The 8,756-nt window shown below is 35.5% G+C and overlaps 1 pseudogene; it reads right to left on the reverse strand.

The window, feature by feature from the left end:
* Nucleotides 1–7,199: 7,199 nt before the first annotated feature.
* Nucleotides 7,200–8,050, reverse strand: LOC102966252 (annotated as a pseudogene).
* Nucleotides 8,051–8,756: the final 706 nt, after the last annotated feature.

The raw sequence follows: 8,756 nt of genomic DNA on the forward strand, positions 1-8,756 counted from the left end.
TTCAACAGGGCAAAATATACAACTTGATCTCATATTAAAATGAAATATACCCTATTCCAGAAAACAAAAGGAAATAAATATCCGAAATAAATCAATGCTGAGATATGTTTTTAACTTATAGATCTGCCTCAGCTGAAGATGAGGTTACACCCCCAATAAACTCATCATAAACTGAAAATACCATAAGTAGAAAATACATTTAATACACCTAACCTACCTATCATCACAGCTTAGCCTCTCTACTTGAAACACGATCAGAACACTTGCATAGCCTACTGTTAGACAAAATCATCTAACACAAACACTATGTTATAATAAAGCGTTGAGTATCTCATGTAATTTTATTGAATGCTGTACTGAAAGTGAAAAACAGAATGGTTGTGTCTTCGTTGTTTACCTTGGTGATCATAGGGCTGACTGGAAGCTGAGGTTTGCTGCGGCCGTCCAGCATCATAGGGTATGGTGCCACCTATCTTCTCTCTAGCCCTGGCGATCAAATTCAATATTTGAGGTAGAATTTATATTAAAGGCATATCACTTTTGCACCATTGTAAAATTAAAAAAAAAAAGAAAGCCAAACCCTCTTAATCAGGAACAGTTTGTACTCAAAATTTCTTACATTGTAAAATAATATGTATTTTCAAATAGTTTATATTTTAATGTTTAATATTTTCTGAAAACATCATTATGAAGCATTTGTTATAACTTCAGTCTTTTAAAATATTAGGTCACTGTAACTATCTTTCTTACTCCGCTAGACTCTAAACTCAGTCAAGCCATGCACAATGGTGTACAACGGCCAGCAGAGAAGACACACACACACACACACACACACACACACACACATATATACATATATACTTTTTTTTCTAGGCAAACATCCCATTTAGTATTGATTAATTTACAGTTGCAATATTCCTGATTCCATACCACATTTTTAGTTACACTTTCATTTTAACAATCATGTTTATCCTTCACCACTTTTTCTTCTTCACACCATACCTGTGGAATCTATTATGCTCTCCTTAGTAACAGCTATTGTTTCCTGAATATTCAGTCTACATGTGGCATATTTTCAGCATTTGAAAGATGATAGATTGTGCTGAATTGTGTTAACTTATGGCACTAAAAAGGTTTATCAAGTTTCTCCTGCCCCTTCCTCTGAATCTGAGGAGAATAGAACTCTCCCCGACTCTACTTCTATGTCAAGGTGTAAATATTTAAAAAACAGTCTTTCCAGATTATTCCCATATTGCATATAAAGCCAGCCACAGCGTGGCTGTGGAGGTATAAATTGCTTTAGCTCCTTTATGTTTATCTTCTTAGCATTTCCCCTTGATTATATGCACAGAAGCTAAAATAGAATGTGCTTGTTTTACAAGTACATCTCAAGCTATCCACCCAACTCTACATTTCCAGGTAGATTGACACCATAAACCATTACTACATAACATTTTCAGGCTGCCACTTATAAGAAAAATTTTACTTTTTTTATACCTCAAAGTAGCTTAAGTCTAAACACACTTTATCATTAAAATTTAGTTCTTTTTCTACTCTTATGATTTTGGTGTCTCCATTTTGATTTGAGTCAAACCCTGGTCCCTTCATTATCTTGGAAGGGGAATGAAAAGTTAAGGATACGGAATATGATTTATTTTTTAAAATAGACAGAAGAAAAGATTTATCTTCCCTTGCTTATGCATTCTTTGTTATAGAGACTCTTCTTCTAAGTCAACATTGTTTGCAGATAGGGAAACAGCAAGTAACTGCCTGAAGTCATGCTCTGATGAAATCATGACCAGAAAAGTGACTCTTTGGAATAACTGAAGGAAGTAAAAAGTGCTTGAGGAGACCAAAAATATTTTTTTGATAAAAATTAAAAAAAAAACACACAACCAAAATCTCATACACACACTGTTGGAAAAATATAATTTAAAACAAAATATCCTGCCAAGCCATAAAGCCTCTCCACAAAGGCAGAAGAGAAAGAAAACAGTTGCATTATTGGATAAGAATTTAACCAGAAAGTGACACACATCATAGACAATGCACTAAGAGGCAAAGACAATAGTCAAACATTTACATACACACTCTCAAGATAAACAATAACGGGGCAGCACCACTTGTCACCCATAGTTCATCCTAGATTCACCTTGTCATTGAGGTGACTGTGTTAGCTAATTGGCTTTATCCAAGGAAAAATAATTTCCTCATATCTTTATGGCAGTAGGTATTTTTGCAAATTGCAGCAAGGCCCCACCAAAGTTAGATTCCTACCCTCCCACAGAATATGGGAGGTTAGGAGTGCTGTCTTCCGTGATGATTGCATTTCAAAGGTCCTTGAGAAAGATATCCCTTGGTTGTAAAGCTGGCAAGAGGCTTATTTAGCTCTTAAAAAGATTTATATGTACTTCAAAGAGGCAGAGACAGAACAATTAATATATTTCTAATGTAAATGTTCTAAGAAAGAGAGGTAGGAGAATTTCTTTCCTTATTCTCAACAGGGAGAATTAAGTCTCTTATTTTTTAATTTATATTTGCCCTCACAACACCACACACACACACCACCACCACCACCACCACCACCACCACCACATAAAGCATATAGAAGTTGACGGATTACAGGGAATCGCAGAATAGCATACAAGTATGTTAATTGTTTCTCTCTGGTTTTGCCATGCTCTTAAGCTTTTATACCTTTCCTTGCTAAAATGCTATCAACACCCTTTAACTACTCTTTTAGATAATTTGCATTGGTCACTTCTACAGATACCACTGCAAAGATTAAAGAGGTCTTTAGACAGCAACCTCTGCTTATTGATTATCCTGTGAAGTAACGCATCCAAAGCATCTCACACTCGGCATGACATTTCAGCTGTTTTATAAGATACATTTTATGTCTATGGAAGAGATCTCAGGAAACCAGCAGGAAAGTGACTGATATGCACAGTCAGTTCAACAATTTTTTCTTGGGCAGCTTGTCTATATCATGAAGTCAGAGAAACTTCCCTCTAGACCATTTCCTTTCTGGAATCTTTCCATATATTCCACTTCTATTTTGGTCCCAACTATTTCCCTCGTAGACATCCGACAATTTTGAGCTAGCTACTCTTTGGTCTGTGTCTGGAAAGTTTTAAGTTTGTTTCTTTTCTCCACTCCCTGCTTGCATCCTGCTGCTAACACATTTGGTTATTACGCAATTACTGTTGATTGATTCTGTTTATTCCAATATTTTCCTTTCTAACTTCTGTTAGAAATCTCATTCCATACGTTGTGACTTGACTCCATGTTTTATTCAAAGATCTCAGATTATTTCCTTTACTATTTCTTTGTGTTTCATGACTCAATATTCATTTCATTAAACCATTAGAGTTCTGAATTCTTTGCATTATCCCCAAAATACAATACTTATCATTTGCAATGGAAAACAGTTATTAAGGGTAGTATGTAGTTTTATACTAGGTGGAGAAAAGAACAAGATAAAGCATATCATAAATTCCTAATTTTATGACCAAACTGGGCCTGCCTTTGCCACAGCTCATAAGATAAATCCATCTCTCTCCATCCCTCCAAAACATGAAGAGACCCTACTTAGAAGTTAGGGATGGCTGGGGCACCTGGGTGGCTCAGTCAGTGAAGCGTCCAACCTTGGCTCAGGAGCCCCGCGTCCTGCCCTGTGCTGACAGCTCAGAGCCTGGAGCCTGCTTCAGATTCTGTGTCTCCCTCTCTCCCTGCCCCTCCCCATTCGCACTCTGTCTCTGTCTGTCTCTCAAAAATGAATAAACATTTGAATTTTTTATAAAGAAGTTAGGGATGCCTTGTGGAGGGAGAAGTGAAGAGGAAACGATATTTTCAATGAAGTTTTGAAAATAGGCCACAATTTGTCACATTGTGCATTAATTTCATTAACTACAATTCACAAATCTTACTTTTGTCCTATCATTCTATCTTGAATAATCAAATAATAGGTCCAACAAGTGTTCCAAAGTCCTACAATATAAAACCTAAACATTTGACTTGGATATTGCTTTAAAAACACAATTTAACTCTTTATAGTATATATTTGCAGAGGTTAGGAGAAATGGTCTCACTGTATATTTGTAAATGATTAAAGTTAATGGTGTCATTGTGATTCTTTCACAAGAACATATATTATACAATGAAAATGAAATTCTCAATATTTTTTCTTTCTGAAACATTGTTATCGGTTTTCTCCTTAATGTAAAAGAAATAATGTTTAGCCTTGCCAAATTTCCTCCTATTCCTTTTTGCTTGCCTCTTTCAAGTGTCTCTGGAAAGATATCAGGCTTCTGCTTATTGCAACTTAGTCAACCTGTATATACTTATTTTCTTCCAGTAGTATTCCAGGTAGTCCAAATCAACACTGGTCAAAAAATAACCATTTTCAAAAGAATATAAAATTTACATTTCAAATACAAATTGTTATACAAAGAAACACCTGCTATTATTTTGATACAGCCATGTAAGTTAGTTTCATTGAGTTTATAAGGAAGGAATGTCAAATATCATTTAGAGCTTTGAATTTCATATAATTTTTTCTCACTGCACACCATTTCCCTCAAATTTGACACAAAATGAAAATAAAGAAAAAATAAGTATCAAAACAGAGATTCAAGCATTATGCAAATCATCAGATATAGCTGCTGAGTTAAAGCACAAGAAAATGGGTAATCATAACCTTTTGCTTTTCATAAATCTGATCAAATCCCATTGAATTTAATTTTCAGGGACTGTCTGGTTTCAGTTGATAATGAGCAAGCCATAGTCCTGAGCTTCAAAATCATTATTGATTGTCAGAGAGTTGAATTAGTCTGACTGAGTCCACAGCAGTCTGGTTCAGAGATGTTTAGATAAGGTAATACATTTATAAACTCACTGGACTGAAAGCTATTGTACTTTCAGGAATCTTCAGCTTCAAAAATATTCATTCTTTATTCAGCTATTTGTCAAAATAATTCTGGATTGCTCTTCCCTCTTTTTCCCTCTCATTTCTTCTCATCTGAGTTAGATACTGTTGTGTATGTGCTGTTGAAATAAATTTGTCACTCCTTCACATTACATAATATTCACTTAGTTTTAGTAAAACTAGGAAACTCCTTATTCTTTTTCAAAAATGTGGGTGATGTTATGGACCACTAGTTTTTTTTTTATTTTATATTTCCCCTTCCCTGCTAAAAGAGTTGGTACATCCAGTGAATCTTTGAATTTCAACATCTAGTGAGGGGGATATCAATGGGCAGAGGAAATCTTTGAACTTGGGCATTGTGATAGCAACGAAGTGGATTTTGATCCAGCATCTGTGTCATTTGAGACTGATTTGAATCAACAGAAAAATCATGTTGAGAATGCAGAAACATTAAGAAATTTAATACATATTTCTGAAAACGTAATTTTAGGAAAAATTGCATTATGAGCGATATTGTCTCTGGACTCATACATATTTTATTCAATAATATGCAGATGGTAATCTTTTATAAAAGGGTTTTCAGACTTGAGGAGCCACAATTAGGCTATCTTCTCATATAAATTTCTAACTCGGTGACATAATGGCCAAAGAACAAAAACCACGTAATACTATTTGAAACTATAAATCAAGCTAATATTTTCAAATCAATATTGGTATCCAACGTAACTTTATATTAAACATACAATTTCAGAGCAACTAAGTGGTTTTTCCACAGACTGAAAGAGCCCATTATTCTGGCATTAGCTTGCTCATTTTAAAAATGAATAAGAACTAATAAGTATGAATTCTAAACCATCTCACATCTTACTACGGCACAGATATTTTTCTGTACTTTTTGGAAGGCTAGGACACATTTAAATCAATCTGTAAACATATGTTTTCTCACCTTGTTATTTATCTTCACTAACTTTAAGAAGCACATACATGGTGTGTAAAAACTTCTTCAAAAGCCATTTTTATCACTTTTTTCCTAAAAAGTCTTTAATTTTCTGGTACAAATTATTTCTTTTTGTGGTCTTCCCAAGTGATATTGTAAATATCATAATTTTATATGCCTGACTAGTGTGAAATAACAAGAGTACGATCCCCAATCAAAGAAACAAAAGCTTTGGATGCATTGAAAGGCTCTGATCAAACTGATTATTTTCTGGAATATAATGACAAAATACTCTTTCATTAATTAAATAGTGGTTTGGTAAAATTTTTATAGACTTTTAATGATTTATGGTTTTTCATGTTTTCTTATGCAACATCCCACCAAACTACAGCTTTCCAAAAGTTGTAGTACTGTGTATGTTTTGGTATGACAGAATTTTTGTTTTTTTCCTTCTTTAATTTTTTCCCTTTTTTGAGAGAGAGAGAGAGTACACATGAGCAGGGAGGGGCAGAGAGAAAGGGAGATAGAGAATCCTAATCAGGCTCCCCGTCCAGCACAGAGCCAGATGCAGGGCTCGATCTCACAACCATGAATGAGATCATGACCTCAGCTGAGATCAAGAGTCAGACATTTAATTGGCTGAGCGACCCAGGCTCCCCAACATCATTTTCATTTTAAAACAAGAATTGGACTTAATGTGGCTTTCTTTCTGAAGCTAAAATTTATGCTTTATGTATAGTTTTATGACACTGATATCCTAGTGTCTCATTACCTTTAATCAAAAGTAATTACAGTCTTACTGAAAAGTAAGTTATGTATCAAATAATGAAACTCCAAGTTGTAGTAAAAGTGAAAAAAAAAAGTAAAGGGCAAAATCACCTTGCTTCTTTGATTAATGCTTTATGGAATAGAATTTGTATTTAATTAGAATGACTAAAGACCCTTTTTTGGCAATGAGCTCAAAAGAAGCAAGTGTAATTGTTAGATCTCTTGGTTTTTGTCATTTGTTTATATTGTAATCTCAACTAGGTATAGTATGTTGATATGAAATACTTCTGAAGTACATAATCTTTTTAAAAAGTGGAACTTATGCAAAAATCACATACTGCTAGATTGGGTGTTGAAATGACTGGTGTGTTATATTTTTTAAAATCTTCATTTATGGTCAGCATAAATTGCTTTAATTTGTTAAAGGATTTTAATTTTGGGGTTTCCAGTAGGATTTCATTTTGGGGTTTAACATGTATGAAGCCAGTATAAAGTTTTACAATTTGGTAATTCTGGATTAAGTCTGGATTAAGATGAAAATTGAAATGAAAAGTTTACAGAAGAAAATTAATTTTCTTCTTCTGTAATGTCTAAGTCTTTGTCCTCTTCATCATCTTCTGTTTGTTGATCCTTTTCTGAGTAGACAGGTGGCTACATGTCCTGTTCAAGATACAGACTTAGCTGACAGTAATCTTTCAAGAGGCTACTTTGAATTTGCTCTGACCAGATTTAAACCTGAGGAACAATCTGGTGGTACGGACAATTTTGGAAAAGCTCTAAATCTTCCTCAATAATCTTTTGTATGTTTTGGTAAGCAGCAGTGTAGACCTTGAATGCTTTGCCAATAAATCACATTTCAATAGTGATCAAATCTGAAAATATAGTCTTTAGATCCTTACTTACTGCTTTTCGAAATTGTCAATAGTTTCATCCAGATGATGAGCTGTTTGGGTAGCATCCATTGCAGCTCTCTCTGCAATTCGGTTTCTGTCTGTGAAGTAACATGCGGACCAGATGGGTTTCGCTGACATGTTCTTTCTGAGTTAATTGTTTAGCTTCTCAATTCCTTGCTGTTAATGTTGCTTTGAAGTCATTGCCTTTCATTCTCAAAATTGGTCCGTAAGCTTTCAAAGCTTCAACCACTTCAGCTTCAAATCTTTCAACCTCTTCTTATAGATAATGCTAAAGTTTGGAAAACTCCTCAGCGAAGTTTTTCAGGCCCCGCTTTAAATGTGGGGTCTCTGCAGAGGCATACAATTGATTTCATTCTCCAGTAGGTCTGCTTTGCCTCACAGTCTGGAAGTTTTCCTCACATAAGCAGCAAAGATTGGGCACTGCTCTCCGAAATGCTTCTCCACATTTGTGAGAATATCTTACAGTTGTCTGGTTGGAGTGGCCTGGTTTTCCAAGCCCTGCCTTCACACCTTGCCTTGTGCTCCACTGGGACCCTGGGCTGGGGGCCTTTGACCTGGGTGTGCGCTGAGGGGTGAGTCGCCCTTCCTGGAGCCCTTTTCTTTTATGTTTTATTTTCTAACTGCTTCTTATTTTGTTGTAGTAAAAAATACAACATATAAAATTTATCATCCTAACCACTTTTAAGTGTAGAGTGCAAGTGATCTCTAAAACACTTTCATCTTGCAAAACAAGCTCTAAAACCATTGAACAACTCTTTCTCCCTCTCCCTCACCTCTGGAAACCACCATTTTACTTTCTGTTTCCAAAAAAATTTTTTGATGTTTATTTATTTTTGAGAGAGAGAGACACACAGAGACAGAGCATGAGTGGGGGAGGGGCAGAGGGCGAGGGAAACATAATGTGAAGCGCTCCAGGCTCTGAGCTGTCAGCACAGAGCCCGATGACACGAGGCTCCAACTCACAAACAGCAAGATCATGTCTGGAGCCCAAGTCAGACATTCAACTGACTGAGCCACCCAGGCACCACTCTGTTTCTAAGAATTTGACTACTTTAGATACCTTGTGTAAGTGGAGTAGTGCAGTATTTGTCCTTTTTGTGACTGGCTTATTTCTTTTTAATGTTTACTTACTCATTTTGAGAGAAAGGGAAAGCTTGTGCTGGCAAGACTAGGGAAGGGGCAGAGAGAGAGGGAGAGAGAGAGGATTCCA

This window comes from Panthera tigris, chromosome A1 (assembly GCF_018350195.1).
Source record: "Panthera tigris isolate Pti1 chromosome A1, P.tigris_Pti1_mat1.1, whole genome shotgun sequence".
NCBI classification, from domain to species: Eukaryota; Metazoa; Chordata; class Mammalia; order Carnivora; family Felidae; genus Panthera; species Panthera tigris.